The 23,292-nt window shown below is 35.0% G+C and overlaps 1 long non-coding RNA gene across 1 annotated transcript in view; it reads right to left on the reverse strand.

The window, feature by feature from the left end:
• Positions 1–13,761, reverse strand: part of LOC108581846 — a 214,548-nt gene extending 200,787 nt beyond the window's left edge. The window contains exons 1-2 of the long non-coding RNA XR_002516620.2: positions 13,719–13,761; positions 398–488 (exon numbers count right to left, since the gene is read on the reverse strand). This is a non-coding gene — a long non-coding RNA (uncharacterized LOC108581846). The remainder of the gene's footprint in view (positions 1–397; positions 489–13,718) is intronic.
• Between the last annotated feature and the right edge of the window lie 9,531 nt (positions 13,762–23,292).

Below are 23,292 nucleotides of genomic sequence, written 5' to 3' on the forward strand. Positions count from 1 at the left end.
CTCGGCCATACTAACTTTAAGATGCAATGCCTGATGTAAATGACGAGCTGATGGGTGCTGACGAGTTGACGGGTGCAGCACACCAACATGGCACAAGTATACATATGTAACAAACCTGCACGTTATCCACATGTACCCTAGAACTTAAAGTATAATAATAATAATAATAAAATTAAAATTAAAATAAAAAAAGGTGGGAGGTTAAAAAAAAAAAAAGGATGCAATGTCAAACCATTATAACAAGTCTTATTATCATTAAACCTATGCTAACTCCTTATAACTGCCAATTCTGCCACTAATTGCTCATGGAAGATTTGTTTAGCTAGTTTATTCAATATTTTTATTTCTGTCACCCACAATTTTTATCTTTTTGAAAATTGAAAGAACATTTTCTCACCTGATTTCCATGATGACATCTTGAGTTCATCTTTGATCACATCTTCAATGTGTAATCTCTGGAAGGATTTCAATTCACTAAAGCCTAAAGACTTAAATTAAAGACTTAAATTAATTCAAGGGAGCGTCTCACTCTCCTCTGTCCTCTCCCCAAACTATATCTACTCTACTTCTACACCTTTGGTTATATTATACCTCATTTCATTATTTTTGGTTCACTCATCTTTCAGTTCACTGAATTATGCCACAATAATTCTAGAGCACAGAGATTTCCGAACTACTCCAGCATCATTTGTTGTTTATTGTTGTTGTTGTTTTTGCTCTAAAGAGATGAAGTCTTGCTATGTTACTCAGATTGAATTTGAACTCATGCTCAAGAGATCTTCCCATTTCATGTCCAGAGTAGTTGGGACTACAGGTATGCATCACTGCACCCGGCTGCATTATTTGTTTATACCACTTATTCAGCAGCATAAATAATATAATTTATAATATTGTGCATTGGCTTTTCCCCATATGTCTTATATTTAATTTTTATAACACCTGTTGTACTTTGATTACAAACTATGATAAAAGGTAATTGTTAAGCGCAGTATGTAGTAAAAACACTGCTGAATTATGAATCAGATAATTGAATTCCCAAACCTCTAGGGTTATTAAAAAGTTCCATAACCTAACTGGGCCTCAGTTTCTTGATCTATAAAATGTTGAAGTTGGAATATATGCAATTTAAATATATCTTCAAATTTTAAGTGCTACAACTAGTGCAATAGCCTGTAAACTCCATTAAGCAGGAGGCATGTGTCCCGTTCACTATCGGCTTCCTGGGTACTTTAATTATAGTGAATAGCACATATTCTTTCATTCACTCAACAAATTTTCATTGTATGTAAGCCACACCTCAAGGGACTTGGGCTAAAGAAATAAACAAATTCCTTCCCTCATGGATTTTCTAGTGAGGGGAAATAGGTAAACTGTATTATAGGTTAGAAGTTTATTAGTGTTACAGACAAAAATCAAGAAGGGAAGGGGAACAATAATGCCAGGGTTTGGTTTGCAAGCTTCAGTATGGTGGTCAGTGCAGGCCTCTCTGTGAAGGTTACATGCAAGTAAAGATTGGAAAGACAGGAGGGACAAGCCACCAGACATATGGAGAAAGAATATTCCTGGAATCAGGAAGAGCCAATGCAATTCCTGATGTTGTCATTAACCAAGAAGGAGCCAGAGTGGCTGGAGCTGAAGAATAGGTCAAAGAAATAGCAGGGAGCTAGTGTGATGGGCCTCACAGGCATTGTGAAGAGGCTGGCCTTGACTCTTGTAAGATGGGGCGCTCTTGGACATGTGAACTAAGAGATGGCATGATCTATACTTAGGGGGATAACACTGGCTGCTAGGTTGAGATTAGACTGTAAGGGGAACAAGGATACGAGTTAGAGATGATGATGGCTTCGACAAGCAGCAGAGGTGGTGGGAAGTGGTAGGATTTCGGAAATATTTGAAGATAACAGGATTTTTTGAGAGAAACAGAGAAATCAAGGGTAACTCCAAGATTTTATGACTAACTGAAAGGATAGAATTACTACTATTTGCAGTGTGGTAGAGCAAGTTTTTAGGGGAAGACCAGGAATTTAGTTAGAATATATTCGGTTTGACACATCTATTAGGCATCAGTAATTGTTCAGTAAATGTATGTAGACCGATTATAGCTAATATACATTATACATTTTTTGCACATATCATATATAATAATAAAACTTCTAAGAACTGTTCCTCACTCTAGAAAATTTCTCCTCCCAGTGTATCAGTATTGGAACTTTCACAATACAATGGGTTGAAAAAAGAATTTCAGAATCTAGAGGAGTAGAGTATTTGATATGTAGTGATTGTCTATTATCATCACCCTAATATGCAAAGTTAAGGCAAATTTCCATTATATTTTCACAGTATAGATTGGCATCCATTTGAGACCAATAGTAATTAGAATGTACAATCTGCATATATTTCTTTGTTTAGAATTGTAATGTGTAAAAAAAACTGCTGTTTGTGAAAGATTTTGAGAACTTTTCAAATATTTAAAAACATCCTACAGTTTCAAAAAGGACAAAAGCTATTACAAATAGTAGAAAATAATTATTATTGTTTTTCATTATTGAATTAAATATAATAATTTTTAGTAAAGAGATGTTTTCCTAGACCAAGGTCTTCAGTCATTAGATGGTCATGTTCATACACGATCTCATATCATCTCAGTATTGGTAATCACAGTTGATATGTTTGTATGTAAGTTAGCACAGATATATATATACACACACACAATGTAGAATTATACACATGTGCATGTACGTGTGTATATGGAATCTGTGCGTTACAGAAGCTTATTAAAGTAGGTTTAAGTTTTATTTATTTTGTGTATGTCTGTACTAAACATTTCCTTGAAAGAAAACATGATAGAAGTTCAGGCTGTTTTCATCCAGAAAGTGTGTGGGGGAAGAGGGTATCATAAAAATTATAAATAAAATCAAACTTTTATAGTGTATCTCGATAGAAATTACCCAGAATAAACTATCGCAAAGTTACCAAGAAAAAACATCAGTTTTATCACTCAATCTTAGTAAGTTTTGACAGTTAATATTTTTGTTTCTTCAACTTTTTCATGGGATAATTTATTGTGCTTTCTTTATTCAAATGAAATTATCACATGTCTATTTATTTTTCACCACCCGCTGATAATACTAAGAATTCTTGTGTTCTGTAAATATTTGTAACACATTTATTTGCTTAAAATACTTTCATAGCCTTTCTGCCCGTGGATACTGCTGAAGAAGCATGGTTAAAGTCTCTCTTCTCCCTGCCATCATGTCTAAGTCAGAGTCTGCTAAAGAGCCGCAACAGCTGAGGAAGCTCCTCAGTGGAGGGTTAAGATTTGAAACAACTGATGACAGCGTAAGGAGCCATTTTGAGCAGTGGGGAATGCTCATGGACTGTGTAGTCATGGGAGATCCAAACACTAAGTGCTCCAGGAGCTTTGAGTTTGTCACATATGCCACTGTGGAGGAGGTGGATGCAGCCATAAATGCAAGGCCACACAAGGTGGATGGAAGAGTTATGGAACCAAACAGACCTGTCTCAAGAGAAGATTATGAAAGATCAGGTGCCCACTTAACTGTGAAGAAGATATTTGTCGGTGGCATTAATGAAGACACTGAAGAACATCACTTAAGAGATTATTTTGAACAGTTTGGAAAAATTAAAATGACTGAAATCATGACTGACCAAGGCAGTGACAAGAAAAGGGACTTTGACTTTGTAACATTTGACGACCATGACTCCAGGGATAAGACTGTCATTCAGAAATACCATACTGTGAATGGCCACAACTGTGAAGTTAGGAAAGCCCTGTCAAAGCGAGAGATGGCTAGTGTTCATCCAGCCAAAGAAGTCGAAGTGGTTCTGGAAACTTTGGTGGTGGTCATGGAGGTGGTTTCAGTGGGAATGACAACTTTGATCATGGAAGAAACTTCAGTGGTTGTGGTGACTTTGGTGGCAGCCATGGTGGTGTTGGATATGGTGGTAGTGGGGATGGCTATAATGGATTTGGTAATGATGGAAGCAATTTTGGAGGTGGTGGAAGCTACAGGGATTTTGGCAATTACAACAATCACTCTTCAAATTTTGGACCCACAAAGGGAGGAAATTTTAGAGGCAGAAGCTCTGGCCCTTATGGTGGTGGAGGCCAATACTTTGCCAAACACAAAACAAAGGTGGTTATGGCGGTTCCAGTAGAAGCAGTAGCCATGGCAGTGGCAGAAGATTTTAATTAGGAAACAAAGCTTAGCAAGAGAGGCGAGCCAGAGAAGTCACAGGGAAGCTACACGTTATAACAGATTTGTAAACTCAGCCAAGCACAGTGGTGGCAGGGCCTAGCTGCTACAAAGAAGACATGTTTTAGAAAAATACTCATGTGTATGGGCAAAAAACTTGAAGACTGTATTTGTGACTAATTGTATAACATGTTATTTTAGTTCTGTCCTGTGGAAAGTAGAAAGCATTCCAACAAAGGGTTTTAATGTATCTTTTATAAAAATATATATTTTCATAGTATACTTGGTCTTTTGGAAATGTTTAAGAATATTAATTGTTATATTATTAACTACGTGGTATTATAATATTTGGCAAGACAGACATTGGATATATTTTATTTTTAAACTATGAGAATTCATTTCCATGGTTTTTCCCTCTTATAAAATATGTCACTCATCATAAGAAGGAACACTGTATAAATCCTTACCTAATGCCAGCACAATGCAAATATATAGTAAACATCATACTGGTATTTACCCAAAGCAGTAAGATTCAATTTTAAATAATGAATTCAACAGACAGAAACTTTCTAGAAAAGGCATTTTAGAAACAGAAAAAAATTCATTTAAAAAATAATGCGCAGGCTAATTTACCAAGTACGTAGAATAGAGGTCAATTGAAATGTGTTTTCACTTACGTCCTGGAATTATTTAGTGTCTAAAGTCAGAACCCAAGAGTAAGGAAGGTGGAGAGGATTCGAACACTACTACATTTCTTGGCTTCATATCACTTAGTGTTATCAAATACTCATCTTTACTCAACAACCATAATGTATTAAAAATATACTCTGTAGCTCTGTGCTAGATATTTTACAGCAGTCATTTCTTTTAATTCTATATGCAAATATGTATTCTTCTGTTTCTATGCACATGTTTATAGGAACTGTGCATCACCAAATGTTGACATACATAGGCCAGAGGAACTATTCAAGGCTACATGGACCTGCATTTGCACATACTACAGTGCAAGGATTCTCAATTTCTTTGAACCCTCTCCCTTTACTTCATATTGTATTTTCACAGATAGGTATTGCTTTGGTTTAAATCCAGTGTGGGTAAGGAGGAAATTAGTTCACCACCCAACCTCTCCCTTCCTTCAACATTTCCCCATCTCTCAATCAAGTTTGCCAGCAAAATCAATGGCAGAGTGTTTGTTTGTTTGCTTGTTTGTTTGTTTGTTTTGACATGGAGTCTCGCTCTGTTGCCCAGGCTGGAGTGCAGTGGCGTGATCTTGGCTCACTGCGAGCTCTGCCTCCTGGGTTCAAGTGATTCTCCTGACTCAGCCTCCTGAGTAGCTGGGACTACAGGTGCCCACCACCACGCCCAGCTAATTGTATTTTTAGTAGAGACGGGGTTTCACCGTGTTAGCCAGGATGGTCTTGATCACCTGAGCTCTTAATGTGACCACCTTGGCCTCCCAAAGTGCTGGGATTATAGGCCTGAGCTACCGCACCCGGCCCAGTGGCAGAGTTTTAAAAACAGTGGTATAGGGCAAATATCTCCTGCTAAGTTAGTCAGCTTCTAAATAGCATACCCTTTCAATCTTAATGTCTATCATTGTAAATTAAGAAAACAAGTTGATTATCTTAATTATGTATCATTCTCCAATCTGAACTTCAAAACATCCTATGTGTCAGGTCAGTTAGGTATAGCTGAGTAAGCATAATAGTTTAAGAAATTGATAGTCTTTAAAACAAATTGATTAGAGGACTCAGAGCCATCAAGTGAAAAACCAGAGTTGGAACTCCGACTATTTTACTCCATATCCCGTGCTTTTGTTGTCAATATATAGAAAACTATAGTAAGGTAAGTCATCAATAAATTGGTCTTCATTATAGTCAACTCACACTGGATTAAATTCTCAAGGGTAAAAATCCCTTTAAAGCACAAGATATTTCCTAAGACAAAAGTAAAGCAACAGGACAGAATAATGTGCCTGTGCTATTGGCTGCTGTAACAAGTGACAACAAGTTGGGCAGCTTGAAACAACACAAATTTGTTATGTCACAGTTCTTGGTGTCAAAAGTCTGAAATGGGTCTCGCTGGACTAAAACTGAGGTGTTAGCAGGGTTGATTTCTTTCTGGATGCTTGAGGGATGTTTTCATTTACTCGCCTTTTTCAGCTTCTTGAAGCTGCTAGCATTTCTAGGCTCGTGGTCCCCTGCCATCTCCAAAGCCAGCAAAGGCCAATCTAGTCACCTCATACTGCCTCACTCTGAGACTAACTCTTCTGCCTCCCCTTTCCCCATTTAAGAACCCTTGTGATGACATTCATCCTACCTGAATAATCTAGAATAGTCCTTATCTTAAAGTTGGTTAATTAACAACCTTAATTCCATCTGTGACTTTAATTTCCCTTTGCCACCGAGCATAGCATATTTTCAGGTTCCAGGAGTGAGGATGTGGGCATCTTTAGGGGCCATTTTTTTTCTGCCTTCCACAGTGCCTGAAGAAAAAAATGAGTGAATAGAAGGAAGGTGCTAGGTTTCAGTAGAGTCCAGAAATGTGAAGCAAAGGCAGTGGAGGAATCATCAGTGTTTATCTAACAAAGTCTATAGGTAGAGACACCAGATTAGGGTAATGCAAGCTTTACTGTACAGCCCTCTAATCACTACACAGGCACATCCTGTGATGACAGAGATCACCAGGATTTTCCATGGCCTAACATACCCTTTAGCCCAGTTTCCTGTGCTCTGAGTTCATACAGTAAATCATCTTAATGCTCTGAATTCAGATTATTAGAAATCATGATTCCAGGAAAGGCATGTGCCACATCAGAGAGTGAAATACAATCAGGAGGAAAAAACATCTGCCATCTCTATGTTTTAATATCCTGCTTTGTGCACACATATCCTGTAAAATTGAGGGCCTGATTAATTTGGAGTCTTCTTAACAAAGGTGATTTTCTGGAACTTCAGTCCTCAGGCCAGACTCTGAATTAAATCCACTCTCCAAGAAATTAGTGTGCTGCAAAAGCCAAGTAGCTATTTCATGATGCTCTATGATATAATTGGTTACTTTTTGTCTGGCGTTTTATCTTAGTAAACTTCTAAGGTTTTTCAAGCAACATTATCCTAACTTAGATGTTGGTTCTTATTTAAAATTAATCAGAATAGAAAGTAAAGTATTACTGAAATAAAAATATAAATCAAAGAGACAATAATTTGGTCTGTACCTGTTTTATTTATGCTGAGCTTTAGAGACACACAGTGTTAATATGAGGCAAAACACACTTTGTATTGACTGTGCAGCTAACTTTTAAATGAGAAAAGTATCTTAGTTTTAATTTTGAAGGTTAACTATTTTTGAAGACTAGTGACTCTTAAAGTAGTCAAATTACATTTTTTCACTAAAGCGACATAGCCTAAAAGATTATTATATCAACAAAAATGTATACACTTGATTTTTTTCTCCAAATCAAGGGCCCTATTAAATGTGATCTTTACTTAATTGTACTTTTTTTCGCTATTTTTAATATTTTTTTGAAAATTTACCTCCATTATTAAAACGGAGGAAAAAAAGAGGTACAGATTTCCACTATACCCATTATCAAAGTTATATTATAGCTTCTCTTCTAACTTAGGTATCTTCACCCCTTCAGCTCGGAATCAGTAGGATCCAATTCAAGAAGGATGCATGAAGCTTGTGAAGTGTATTTTGTGGATTTTTTGTTTTTGTGTTTTTAGAATTTTATTTTCATTTCTCTCCAAGTAATACGTAGATTCTTCCCCTTGTACTCAGGTGCCTGTTACAACCTGGTGACCATTCAAATTCTTATAAAGTCAATATCCCATGTCTTTGGCTCTCCTTCCCTGGATTCCAGATGAAAGCAACCTATCCTTTATGCTTACAAATCCATTCAGTACACAAAAGGATTGAAGAGCATAGTGGATATCTCTTCTCATAGAGTACAGTTCTTTTATCAGCATCAGTATCAAATGGGTGTTTGTTACAAATGCACCATCTTGAGTCTTACTCTAGAACTCTGAATAAAAATCTGCAATTTAACAAGAACCTCAGAGTGATTTCCAAGCTCATTAATGTTTCAGAAGCAATAGAGGTAAAGCCTTGGTCTGGAGATTTGTTTTCAAATACTCTATTTTATCCAAATTTTCTAATTTTTGGCACTAAGTCTTTTATACTCTTTATAACTCTTTTCATATAAGAAAGCTTTCTAATGATATCCATTTTTTAAATTCTAGATATTGTCATTTTGAATTTTCTTGATAGTTTTTTTTTTCTCTTTCTCTTTAACTTTGATCAGCTTCTCTAGTGGTTTATCAATCTTTTTCAGGAACCAATATTCCATTTAAAAAATGTTTCTTCATTGTTGGCTTTAGCATTAATTTTGTTCATTATTTTTCTTCATCATTGACCTGTAGCATTGATTTTCTTTCTTTATGTTTATTTTTCATTGACATATATACTAATTAGGCATGTTATGGGGTACAGTATGATGAGATCTTATGGTTTATTATTATTTTTCTACCTACTTAAAAAAATTCACTCATTTCTACTTTCTTATGGTGGTTATTTAAATCACTGATTTTCTACCCAGGCATTTTCCTTTCTACTACAGGCACTTAAATCTAAAAATTTTACTCTAACACCATTTTAGCAGAATACTAAAAAGATCTTCTAATTTTACCTTAAATTTCTTCATTGAGCCATGGATTATTACAGATACTTGGAGTATATGTCTTTTCTACTGATTTCTAAATTAGTGTTGTTGTGCTCAGAGAATATACTCTGCATTATTTTGATTCTTTGATCTTATGTTTTCTGAGAAAGCATTTTGTCTATCTTGGTGAATGTTTAATGCTCACTTGAAAATAATATTTACTCTTCAACTGTTAGATGTAGTGTTCTATCGATGTCAATTAAGATTTATAGTTGTTCAAACATATCATGTCTGCATTGATTTTTATGAGTCCTATCCATTTTTGAGAGGGTAGTGTTAATATTTCCAATTGTTTGTGCATTTTAATTTTTCTTCTACATTTATTAATTTTGCTTTTGTATTTTGAAAGTCTATTATTGTGAGCATACAGATTTATTTTTGATAATATTTTTGGTCATGAAGTACACTAAACTTTGATGTTAATGTACTTACCTCTGCTTTCTTATGCTTAGGGCTCTCAAAGTGAAGTTTCCTCAAACTTTTATTTTAATGCAGTCTGTGTCTTTTTTATTTAATATTCCTTTTAGATAGCATATAGGCAGATCTTGTTTTTTAATTCAGTCTTATAATCAAAGTCTTTTAATTGGAGTGTTTCTTTTCTTTCCATTTATTCTAAGTATTGATATTTGTTCCAAATACTAATATACATTTTGTTCCGCAGATCTTTATCTGTACTTTTTGTTGAGTAATATGTTTTTCTAGCATTTGATTTGTATTTCCCCTACAAATTCTTGAGATATCCTCTTTATAATATTGCTCTCTTTGACTGCCCTAGAGATTACCATATGCATGTTTTGCTTATGTACAGTCAAACAACGTATAAAATTTGCAACAGTGTAATCCCTTTTAACCTTTTCCTGTCCTTTGTGCTCTTCTTATATATCTTCTAAATATGTTTTTCACGATACAATACAATATTGTTTCTTTTTTGCTTTAAATATAAATTTAAATATATTTTTTAAAAATTTCATTTTGTGTGTGTGTATATGTGTGTAATCTTCCCTTCAGCCTAGTATTCTTTCAGAAAATTTAGGTCCATTTAAAAATAAGGGCTTTTAAAAACACATTTATATACTATCCACAGTGTTCTATGCGTTGATACTTTTAATTTTATATGTGTCAGAAACTTTGCATATATTGTACTAGCCTGTAGTCACACTGCAAATAAAGACACACTCAAGACTGGGTAATTTATATAGGAAAGAGGTTTAATGGACTAACAATTCAGCATGGCTGGGTGGGCATCATAATCATGGCAGAAGGCAAAGGAGACGCATCAGCACTGCATCAGTTTTAAATTCAAGAAAGACTTGTAATTCAAAGTTAAGAAAATACGTTATATTTTGATTTACCTATAGAAGGGAGAAATCTTTTCATGAAACATGATTGGGAATTACAGCACATTGTTAAAAAAAAACAGTTATGAATAAGAAGATAAAGTGTACCTCGATATATATTTCACTCAATATATATCCTCTCTTAAATGGGTTTTTAAATTTTTTTAAATTATTTATTTATTTATTTATTTTGCCTAGTCTGGAGTGCAGTGTCAAGATCATAGCTCACGGCAACCTTGAGCGCCCCTTGGCTCAACTGATCCTCCTGCCTTGGCTTCCCAAAGTACTGGGATTACAGGCGTGAGCCACCATGCCTGACTTGGTGTTCTTTAAGTTGATAAGCCTTGATATTTTAATAAAGATTACTATTCTGATAAGAAAAAGTATAATTAAATGGAACTGTACCAATTTCTCTATCTAACAATTAAATTTAGTTATTTGGATCATGAAGCTCAAGATACCTAGAAATTTTAACTATTGATTAATTTTAAATAAATGCATGGCTGTTGACGGGTCATAAAGTTTGAATTTGAGCCCACTGTAGACGGGAAGAACATTCTAAAGGTAGGCCTCCACAACATGTGGCACATGATATCTAGCAAACACCCTCCTAGCATGATGCCTGTAGCATGCAAAAAGACCAATAATTATTTTGTTAAGTAAACAATTGGATACTTAATATGAAACAGAGTCCCTACCACTACAATTATATGGTCATCTGCCAGAGATGTTATTGAAAAGATTCCTAAGGGAGTAGAAAATTGGGGATGACCTTTAAAGTCCATTTAACCTCTAAAAGTACTTGAATCTATACCTTCAATATATTGGCACTTGTATGTCACAATACCTTGCTGATTTTCACTTGTGTAGGAAAATGATGCAGTTTTAACAGAATAGCTTTCTGACCCAATTATTCTCATATTTTGTTGGTAGTAGTAGTAGTATAGGTAGATGTGTGTGGAGACATACAGGCTTTGAAAACTGAATTGATGACACATGACAGAAAGTGAAGTCTACTTCACTGTAAAAATACAATTAAAATAGGGGTTACTAAATTAGAGCACTTTCCCAAACAAGTTTCAGACAATGAAATTTTAGTTGCTGAAAATGACACGTATATTATGCGGCCATAAAAAAAGATGAGCTCGTGTCCTTTGTAGGGACATGGATGCAGCTGGAAACCATCATTCTCAGCAATGGCAAGAACAGAAAACCAAACACCGCATGTTCTCACTCATAGGTGGGAATTGAACAATGAGATCACTTGGACACAGGAAGGGGATCATCACACATTGGGGCCTATTGTGGGGAAGGGGGAAGGGGGAGGGATAGCATTAGGGGATATACTTAATGTAAATGACGAGTTAATGGGTGCAGAACACCAACATGGCACATATATACATATGTAACAAACCTGCACATTGTGCACGTGTACCCTAGAACTTAAAGTATAATAAAAATAAATAAATAAATAATCAAAACAAATATCATATCTAACAAAACCTGAGACGTCGATAAATAGTGACTGCCATTCATATGGAGTACTACAGGTAGATTAAATGAATGTTAGCCTTTGAAAGTAATCTTCCCCCTTTCAAGTTTCCAGAAGGTGAATGACACCTGAAAAACCTGTTTTAGAATCATTCTCACAAGAATTGGTCTATTTGCTTTGTGGATATATTCCCAACTATGACTACATGTAAGAATTCAAAAGTTTTAATTCTTAAAATCAAAGAATTCAAACTTTAAAATATTTCTAATTCAAAGCTTGGTGTGTTCTAAATATTATTTCATGTATAAACTTATAAATCTTCAACAATAACTCTTAAAGCCTTTAATAATAATAATATTGATATCAGTTCATTAACTGTGATTAATGTAACATAGTAATGTAAGATGTTAACAGTGGGGAAAACTGGGTAACAAGATATTAACAGTGCGGAAAACTGGGTAACAGTGGGGATAACTGGTAACTGGGGAACTTTACATACCATCTTTGCAACTTTTCTGTAAATGTAAAACTATTCTAAAATAAAAGGTTTATTTCAAAACAGATGAAAAAGAAAAGAAAAGAAAGAAAATGACACGTATTATTATTTTGTGTAACTAGACCCCTTCTTCCTCACTATTAAAGTTGTATGAGTTGGAGTCACTTATTGCCTGTTGCCTCAAAACTATTTTTATTAGCTTTCTAACGCCCCATTAAATGAGAGTCCAGTTAAATTTGATATTACTCTAATAATTTTTTATCACGCTGGCAACTTGATTTATTACTTTATCCTTTGTTATTGCATTTTCCATACTTTATTATAAAATTAATAAAACAACATTCTGGACAAGTGTTATTAAATTTTAAATGACATCTTTGTTTTCACAGAAATGATTTAAATGGCAACATTTATTTTTTGATTGCTTATGAAAAAGCATTTTTTCTTTTTGTTCATAACTAAAGGAGAATTTGTGGCTCATAAACAAGTTTTTCTTATTTTTCCTTTTTCCTATTATCCACCTTCTCTCTTTTCATCTGATTGTTCTACTTCCTCCATCAAGGCACTTTCAATCCACTAAGTTCTAGGGCAATATTTTCTACTTATGATCAATTTAATGCTGCTTTGCCCTCAAGCACTTGATACAGAGAATTTGAATTTTATATCATAAGTTTTGAATAAGAGAGTTTATATATTCAGTATTTATTGAGTATCCACCATATGAAAGGTAGTGGTGGATGATTAAACAAGGAGAATAGAAAGTAGATTAAAGCAATGGTTGGCATATAAGGGAAAACATCTGCTATGCCTCTTTCTATTAAGAGCTACATAAGATATCAAAATAAGAATTGAAAGTCATTATTTGAAAGTTTGGTTATCTCCTAGTGCTGGTTTTATAAGAATATCCACTTTAGCTATATATAATGTCATATATATATATATATATGGATAGAGGCAGCTCACTGAGCCTCTGCAAGGACTCAAGACTTTTTAAGACTAGAGATACCAGTTCCTAGATTAGACTGCAGGCTACTCCAGTGGAGACCTTCCAGCAGCCACCTCCAAGTTCAAACCCTGGGACTCCCAAAGCCAGCTCCAGCCATAGGATGCTCTGACAGCCAGACATCTCTTCATCATAACTTGTATCTTCCCAAATTAATTCTACACAGCATCCTTTTTCTCACATCACTGTCTCCTGAATCAGACTCTCATGTGCGTTTGCCTAATTGAAAGAGCTTTGGACCTTTTTCTAAAATCTGTTTTGAAGGCCATTATGAAAAGAAGGGCTTCTAGCTTGTGTAGGCAGGATGTCTAATGTACTAAATTCCTCTAAGCAGGATGAGTGTTCAAAAGATGTCAAGCCAAGCACAGATATTTAAATAGCCACTGAAGATCCCAAAACACACTTTCAAGAGCATGCTTAAAGAACTTATTGGCCAGGCGCAGTGGTTCGTACCTGTAATCCCAACGCTTTGGGACACTGAGATGGGAGGATCACTTGAGGCTAGGAGTTCAAGACCAGCCTGGGCAACACAGTGAGATCTCACTTCCACTAAAATAAAAAATAAAAATAAAATAAAAACTAATTTAATACCAATATTGTTACTAAATAATATCACAAACCTGTCACCTAGCAAACACATAAAAAACAATTAGTGATGAGAGAGAATTTTTAATCAAGGAAGAAAATAATACCATCTAAGAAAAAAATAATTCTTCAGGAAAGGAAGTAGGAGCCAAGAGAAAGTAGGACCAGTACAGAATACTTTGTCAAAACTATTTTTTTCCCTGCCACAGAAATATCAAGCATATTGTTTGGTCATAATGTCTTAACCTCTTCTTAGTGAAATGCATTCAACTGAAACTTTAGGCTATATATCAGAAAACTTGATTTCACTTCTGTAATGGAATTCTGTGGGAAGAAATCATTAACCTGATTGGCATTTGCTTTATAGTTCATGTATTTGGGAATTTGAGGTGTGTCTGAAAACACAAGTCATTTTCAACACGTATCCAAGTGTGCCACACAGCTCTTTACTACCTGTCAACAGTTTTACATAAAGGAAGCAAGGCTAAGGGTTCTTTTAATTGCTGCTGCAAATTGACTAGGCATTGAATATACTCTATTCAGCAGCGGGAACTAAAATCCTTGTCAAAATCATGCTGTTTTGGAGACAGGCTGAATGACACAGTATCAACAAAAGCCACAGCATGAGGGCAGCTGATCTATTGTGCTTAAGAAAGCCCAATCCATCTGACCTGCGAGATGCCATAAAGACCCATCATCCCCTGCTAATCACTGGATATGCTGGCACAGCGTGCTGATCCCCTCCGTATCACTTATCAAAGGAGGTCCAAGTAGGCACTCTGCTGGGGTAGTTTCTAAATACTGCAGGAAGCAGAGTACAAAATAAAAAACAAACAAAAAACAATGCTATAGCATGGACAGAAGCAAGAAAACAAAGGAAAAAGCACATTTGAGAAATTTGTGATTTAAACCACCATCATTACAACTACAGTTTGACTTTGCTATTAATTAATGTTTGCTTGTAAGCTTTTATCTTTTCTTCTACTGCCAACATTCTACTGTTCTCTTTTTGATGATTGATATTTTTCATGAAAAGTTCTCAGAAAGCAATATAAAGGATTTTGTCTTAATCGTTATTTTTTTTAAACCAGGATTTCACCAGTCTTATCAATATAGATGTCAGCAAACCAGGTCAGAATCAGCATGGACTTAGCTTGGTAAGATTTTTGTCCTTATTCTATTTAGATATCTAAAGCCAGGAGAAGGGTTTGAAACCTGGCTCTGCTGCCTTTTTATTTTATTTTTAGTGTATGCTTTGTCTTTCTGAGTTTCAGTTTCCTCAACTACTTAATGGTAACAAACAAAATAAAATAAGAAGTTAGTGTACAAGGCTGTTGTCAGTATTAAAGGAGGAAATACTTCTGAAGGCACCAATGGTAATATTTGAAACAGTGTAATGAGTCACAGCATACATCAGCTAGATCTAGGTGCAATTCATTATGGAATCTGCAAAAATAGCAAACATAATATGTATTGAAATTAGAAAACTCCATCAAACTGTACTTCTCATGTAAGCCAAAAGTATATTGTAAATTTTTTAATTCCCATCTTGCATTTTGTTTGAAAATCAATTTTCTATTTGAAACTTAGTGGCCATTATCTTTTTACTATATTCTCTGGGCCTTCACCATAATGTACATAGTAGAGTTGAATTTAAATGAATTCTGATTTCAATCACATTCAAAAGGACTTTCACGAAGGAATCATTTTGAATATGTATGACAAAAACATTCTAAGAAGAACACATATCTCTTTTTAGGTGAGAATTCTCATTATGCTTTAAATTATTTTTAAAATATATATGATACACAGTTATATAATGTGTTTTGCTATTCTTGAGCTGGTAATATAATGAAGATCTGTATAAAATTTTATTCATCATATGGCAAAACAATTTCATTGGAGAAGGAAGGACTAATGATTTCTGAGAGGTTTTAGTTTGACTTCTGACAGTTCTAAAGCTCCCTGTAATAATGAACAATTACTAGTTGAAACATTGAATTAATGCTTAAGGATAATGTTTGCCAAATGAAAACTTAAGTGACTGAAATGAATTGAGTTTCTTCTGATTAATTTTTGTCCACTGTCAGTTAAGATGTGAATTTGTAGACCCGAATGCCTGTTGAGATAAAATCATCATCGGCACTCACACCAAGACAGAGATAAGCTGCATTCCACAGTCTGAAATCTATTATGTAATTACATTTTAACATAAAATATTCATGTTACTTCAATTAAACATTATATTTGTCATTTTCATTTTCCTGCACTATTTTTGCCTTCTGTTTCCATTTCCATTTTAGGTTTGACATGAAAATTAAATAGCTACTGATTTATGCAGTAAGAGTGGCATCATTTTAGCAGTAGGAGAAACAATGTCTACGATGTTTGGTATGAAACTTACAAATAGATGGCAAAACTGAAATATTAATTGATTGTTCAAAACATAAATAAAAAATGGAATCAGGAACTCTGAGCAAGATGATAAGAGCTGGGCTTTAAAAAATATTTTAATCAAAAAAGTTTGAATCTGAAGAAAGCCTGTGTTACATCTAGTCCAGCAGTCAGCTAACCTTTTTTGTTAAGGGCTAGATAATAAAAATGTTGGTCTTGTAGGCCATATGGTCTCTGTCACAACTCCTCAACTTGGCCTTTGTAGAGGAAAAGCAGCCATAAACAATATATCAATGAATGAATATGGCTGTGTTCTAATAAAAGTGTATTTATAAAAACAAGTGGTAGATCAGATTTGGCCTGTGAGCTACAGTTTGGGGACTCTTAGTCTAATCTACTCTATTTTAGAAGAAGAAAATCAGGTTCAGAGGAATTAAGTGACTTATTTAACCAAAATCCCTAAAAACAGTATCAGAGCTCAAGTTGCAGCCAACCTTCCATGTATAATCACCTATTTTTTTTCTCTTACATCATTATTACATAAAAGAGCCAAAAATTGCCTCTGTGTATTGGCCCCCTATGTCGTTTATTCCTTCACTGCAGGCTGAGAGCTGTTAGCTCAAAAGCCTACTGGCATGAGATTCAAATATGTGCACATTTAACATTTTAAAAATAGCCTAAATAAGCAAATGTTTTGCCCTACAGAGACTGTTTTGTATACCCCAGGAACCTTACCCAACAATTGTTACCTGTTGATAAAATAGGTCTTTTTAGTGGAAAGGCCCTGGATCACTGCTACCTTTCAGAGTCCTCTGACCCATAGACTTCCTGCTTCCTTAAATATCACCAGGATATTTAAGCCCATACTGAGATTCCTCTCTCCTATAGGACTTATCTTACCTGTCTGAGCCACCTCCATTTCTGAGTAGCAGACCCCTACACCTCAGCTTCTGGACAAATTCCTTCTGAAAGCAACTTCCCCTACTTGTCAACCTGCCAAGGCATTGCCCAATAGAGCTTGGTGTGCTACAGCCTGTCATTGCCATATTTTCACCTTGGCTGCCCCCCAAGTCCGTCAAACCCCTGTAATCTTGATTCATAAAAAGCAAACAAAACAAGAAAACAAAAACATTTAAATTATCTTTAGATTTAAAAAAAAAAAATTCCCAGTAGACATTTTTTTAACTAAGGGAGATTATTTCTATATTTTGCCATAAATTAAAAATAAATACTAGTTGAGTAGATTAGGATTAGCATTCAGAAAATTTTCACTCTTCAAGACCACGATTACGTGGGATGACTACACCTCCTATCACATTTACTTAGAGCTTAGTCATGTGGCTTGCTTTAGTCAATGGAATGTTAGTACAGGTAACATGAACAGAGGCTTGAAACATGCTTGCACAATTTAGCCAGGCCTTTTGACTCCTGCCTTTCACCATGAAAGGGACATGCCTTGGGCAGTCACTGGGTAAGAAGTCTGAGACTAATAGACAGAACTGGACCTAAACCTAACAGAGCACAGCCTAGATCACCTGAATCGAAGCTAACCCACCAATGGTTGGATAGTAAACAGATGTTTACGGTTGAATGCCACCAATCTTTTGTTTTTATATATTATGAAACATTATTATATCAATAGCTAACTGCATAAAAATTGCTACTAAGAAGTGTAGTGCTGCTATAACAAAAATCTAAAACATATGGTATTGACTTGAGACCATAGAGAGGTGAAGAAACATAGAAGGCTAAAAAATAGTAATTCATGTTAAATGGTGGTGAAATGTTTGGTAAAAGTGCTGCCTAAAATAATCTGAAAACAGGAAAAGTACCCAATACTTCTATAAAATCTGATGATGAGGGTCTGAAAGTATGTTGAAAGTGCAAGGTTTGAGAGGCTGCAGCTTGTTGCATTTGTTACAGTGATCCAAAAAAGTGTTGAAGCTCAGAATAATATTGACTGACAAGATAATTTAGAAGGAAAATAAAGAGCTCATAAATTTTAGTGTCAGAATATGAAAGTGTTTTTCACAAAATCAAAGGCATGTCATTTGAACATAGCTACAGGGAAAAGACCAAACCCACGATACAAACAGTAAGAAATGGGCTCAAGGTAAAGACCAAATCAAGAGTGTGGCTGCAACTCCATCTGTTAACACTCTTGGAAATATTTAGTTAGTGTCTAGTAGACCTTTCTCCTAGATGTAAATGCACTCAAAAAGATTACATGCCTGTTACTCAGAAACTTGCACTCAAATCACCTGAAATTAAATATATAGAGAGTTTTATCTAAAAAAGATTTATGGAGGTGGCTTTTGCAAAAGAAATTGATGAATATTTGAAAAAGAGATGTACCAGCAAAAGCGCTACCAACCAGGTCTAAAAAACCAAAATATTTGAGATTCAAAAATATATCTGGTTCTCAATGTTATAAGGGAAGGGAACAGATTGGAAAGTTTCTTTGGCTGCCTAAAAGGTCATACTTTTCCATTTTAACTCTGCAGATGTGGCCAAGGAGGATAATGGAAAAGGAAGTACATCCCAAAAGTGGGGTCAAGAGCTGGAGAAAGCAATGGACTTGGGTACCATCCTCAGGTAGCAAAACAAAAGCTAGTTAAGGCTTATCCCTGGGGTAGAAGGACCTGGCAGCATCTTCACAGCTGAATTTCAGAATTCATATGGTCATCTGACTCCTATGTGTGTCCCACTTTTCATCATCTTTTAAATTAAGCATTAAAAAAGGATAACTGGAATTAACAAAATATGTAGACTTGAATATAAACAGAAGTACTACATGTCAAAATTTCTAGAATGCAGATGCAGCCACAGAAGTGAGAACTGAAATTATACTCTTAAATATACTCAATAAAACAAGTAAGATGAAAAATAAATGGTTTTAGCAGTCAGCCTACAACACTATCCTTAGAACAAAAGGCTTGTTTTACTCAGCTCGCCTGTGAGATCAATTCAGGTTGTAGTTCCTTCTTTTATATTTCTGTGCTGAATTCCATTGAAGAATAAACCACAATTAGTTTACCAGTTCTCCTGTGGATGGGAACATAAGCTGCTTTGAATTTTTAGTTGTTATATATACAGCTACTATGAAAATCCAGACACAATTATTTTTGTGAACATTTTTTTTCCTCTGGTATTTATAAAAATTGTATTACTGGGTCAAATGATAGATGAGTTTTAACTTTAGAAGAAATTGTCAACCCCTTTTGCCAAAAGTGCCATTTATATTCCAAGCAACTTCAAGTATTTGAAAGGAGAAACAACATCAATACTTTTTGGTGAGGGATATGATTCCATGCCAATAAAATAATCAGAAAATTATTTAAAACCAGTAAAAGTGGCCGGGCGCGGTGGCTCAAGCCTGTAATCCCAGCACTTTGGGAGGCCGAGACGGGCGGATCATGAGGTCAGGAGATCGAGACCATCCTGGCTAATACGGTGAAACCCCGTCTCTACTAAAAAATACAAAAAACTAGCCGGGCGAAGTGGCGGGTGCCTGTAGTCCCAGCTACTTGGGAGGCTGAGGCAGGAGAATGGCGTGAACCCGAGAAGAGGAGCTTGCAGTGAGCTGAGATCCGGCCACTGCACTCCAGCCTGGGTGACAGAGCAAGACTCCGTCTCAAAAAAAAAAAAAAAAAAAAAAAAAAACCAGTAAAAGTTTACAGTTTTAAGTTCAACATCTTAAAATGTAGCTTTTCTATATACCAGGATCTATGAACTATAAAAATATAATGAAAGCACTCCATTACAAAAATAATGAAACCACATATTATAAATTATAGCACTATTCACAATAGCAAAGACTTGGAATCAACCCAAATGTCCATCAGTGACAGACTGGATTAAGAAAATGGGGCACATATACACCATGGAATACTATGCAGCCATAAAAAAGGATGAGTTTGTGTCCTTTGTAGGGACATGGATGCAGCTGGAAACCATCATTCTTAGCAAACTATCACAAGAACAGAAAACCAAACACCGCATGTTCTCACTCATAGGTGGGAACTGAACAATGAGATCACTTGGACTCGGGAAGGGGAACATCACACACCGGGGCCTATCATGGGGAGGGGGGAGGGGGGAGGGATTGCATTGGGAGTTATACCTGATGTAAATGACGAGTTGATGGGTGCTGACGAGTTGATGGGTGCAGCACAGCAACATGGCACAAGTATACATATGTAACAAACCTGCACGTTATGCACATGTACTCTAGAACTTAAAGTATAATAATAATAATAAATTAATTAATTAATTTAAAAAAAGCATTCAACAAGAAATATGTAAGTATCGTATGAGTGAAATCATGAAACTTTAGTGAAGAACATAAAAAGATATAATTTGTGGTAAAATGTGCTATATATTTCTAGTTAGTGAAAATGTAAGCTCTCCTCAATTAAATCTATGAATTCAGTAAAACTGCAATCAAAGTGTAATGGATACATAATAGAAAATTATAAACATATTAGAACGTATATGAAAGATTACAAAATAGTTTGAATTATATTCATTATATATACATAGAAAGAATAAACTATTTCAGAAAGAAAAGTACAAAAAATGTAAAATTAATTAATAAGGATGTTTGTATGAAGGCATGTAATGGGATGGTATTCGTGAAATAATTCACATATATATGAGAATAATACATTTATTTATTTAAAGAATTGCATTGATTACCCACTTATAAGCAAATAAAGTTAGAATTTAATTCAAACCAGTCACTATAATGCACATATTTCAGAGAGAGAGGAGAAGGAGATACTAATCTTAAATTTATATTTATTTTAAGAGTTTATTCCTTTTGTTTAATCACTGAGTGTAAGAGCATAAGGAAAACCAAGAAATCATCTGATCCAGTTTTTTTTTTTTTCCAAATTGTTTTGTAACATAATAATATTGTAAAAATATAACTTAGGGAAAAAAAAGAGCCTAAAGGAAGGTAAGGGATACTGATAGCTCTTTGAAAGGAAAAAGGAAAGAAACTGAGCCTGTGAGGTGAACCCCTAGCTTCAACAAGAAAAACTCAGTTGTTTTACAATTGGTGATTGCATGTCAGCTTTCATTATGAAAAAGGTTCCATACTGACAGGCCAGTATACAGTATGCAGTTGATAGATTAGTTAGATAATCAGATAGATGATTGATTGGTAAGTAGATAGATAGATAGATAGATAGATAGATAGATAGATAGATAGATAGATAGATAGACTAAACATTTCTGATCTCATATGCCATTCTGATTTTTCTGTTTGCGGAAACAGAGATCCAAAGGCTTCAATTCCTTTCTTATAGACATTCAGCCAGAAATCAGCAGTATCTGAATTTGAACATATAACTTCTTTTCCTAAGGCAAATGATCAGAGGCCATGGCTTGCCTTGAGTCACCCTGTTTCTCAGCTTCCCTTCCATTTTCTTTTTGATCAACATATATATTTACACGTGGCTTACTGTATGGAGGAATACATCTGTCTAAATACCAAATTACCTGATCTCCAATACACACACATACACACACACTCACAAGTGTGCATATAGTTATATAAATAAATAAATATACCATAACAAGACAATAATTTCCTCCATGCCAGGCCTATCACTTTATACTCCTTTCTGTATTATTTTAGCTTGGATTCAAATGAATCTTCAGCTGCAATAAAATCTTTTTTTAAAGTATAACTAGATATTAGAAATTCATGGATGTTTCTAAGTGAATTGGTATATCATCTGCAAAACAAAACCATAGAGAATTAATGCAGTTAGCCAGATGTGGTGGCTCACACAGAACTTTGGGAGGGCAAAGCAGGCAGATTGCTTGAGCTCAGGAGTTCAACACCAGCCTGGGCAACACGGGGAGATCCCGCCTCTACTAAAAATACAAAAAAGTGACCGGGCATGGTGACACATGCCTGTAACCCCAGCTACTTGGGTGGCTGAGGCATGAGAATTGTTTGAACCCAGGAGGCCGAGGTTGCAGTGAGCGCCACTGCACTCCAGCCTGGGCAACAGAATAAGACTCTATCTCAAACAAACAAACAAAAACCACAAAAAACAGAAAACAAAAAAAAAAAAAAAAAAAAAACAGGATTAATGCAATTATACTCTTATCTGTATGGAAATGTGGAAACCAATGAACTATGATTCAGTATCTGTATATATTCAGTAATAATTTAACATGACCACAAAACGAATGTATTTGAAATTCTTACAAATATGATGGCAGAACTAATCCTGAGAAAATAATAACAAATCCATCATGTGGTCATGATTAGTTTGTCTGCTCATTGAGTACTTTTCCTGTAACCCTGGTAATTTAAGAAGAACTCCAAATTTTACAAAACAAAGTTTTACCACCCATTTGCACTTTCATTTGAGAAAAAAGCAGCAGGTCTCTCTACAGAACACCAATCGATAGTACATTCGCTAGGAAAATACACTCTGATTTCCTCAACAGTCCTGTAATAGAAAGCGTCGTTTTTAAATTTGCCAAAAGAAAACCTGGAATCGAATCCCCTGCTTGAGAACTGACAACCAGGGTGCCTTGAGGGAAGTCACTTTTTTTCTCTGATTATATTTACCCTTTATAAAAGTAGTTGAGACATTTGAATGAGAAACTGTATAAAAATGTGCTATGTAAATCAGAAAACACACCACAGATTTTGGTTGTTGGTGTTGCAATCACTGGGCACAATAAGAAGAAATATAGAAATATTCCTAATGGCAGCTTGTGATTTGCTCTTGACCTATAACCCAGAAAAGAACAGTTCAACCTGACAAACATATTTTGAACTCAAACTATGACTGCATAGCTAAAAATATATTTTAGTAGCTGGTGTTGTAGGGAAACTTATGATGCTGATAGTGATTTGATAAAAAATACAATGATAGGGGATAATTGTGCATATTCAGACGTTGCCCATGAAAGTAAGTGAAAAATAAAAGTCTAAGGGCAAAGCATGTAGAGTTCCTGAAGAAATAGGATTTAAAGCATTTATGTTTTCCATGAGGGTATATACGTGTGATAGAAGACT

This window comes from Papio anubis, chromosome 14 (assembly GCF_008728515.1).
Source record: "Papio anubis isolate 15944 chromosome 14, Panubis1.0, whole genome shotgun sequence".
Lineage (NCBI taxonomy): Eukaryota > Metazoa > Chordata > Mammalia > Primates > Cercopithecidae > Papio > Papio anubis.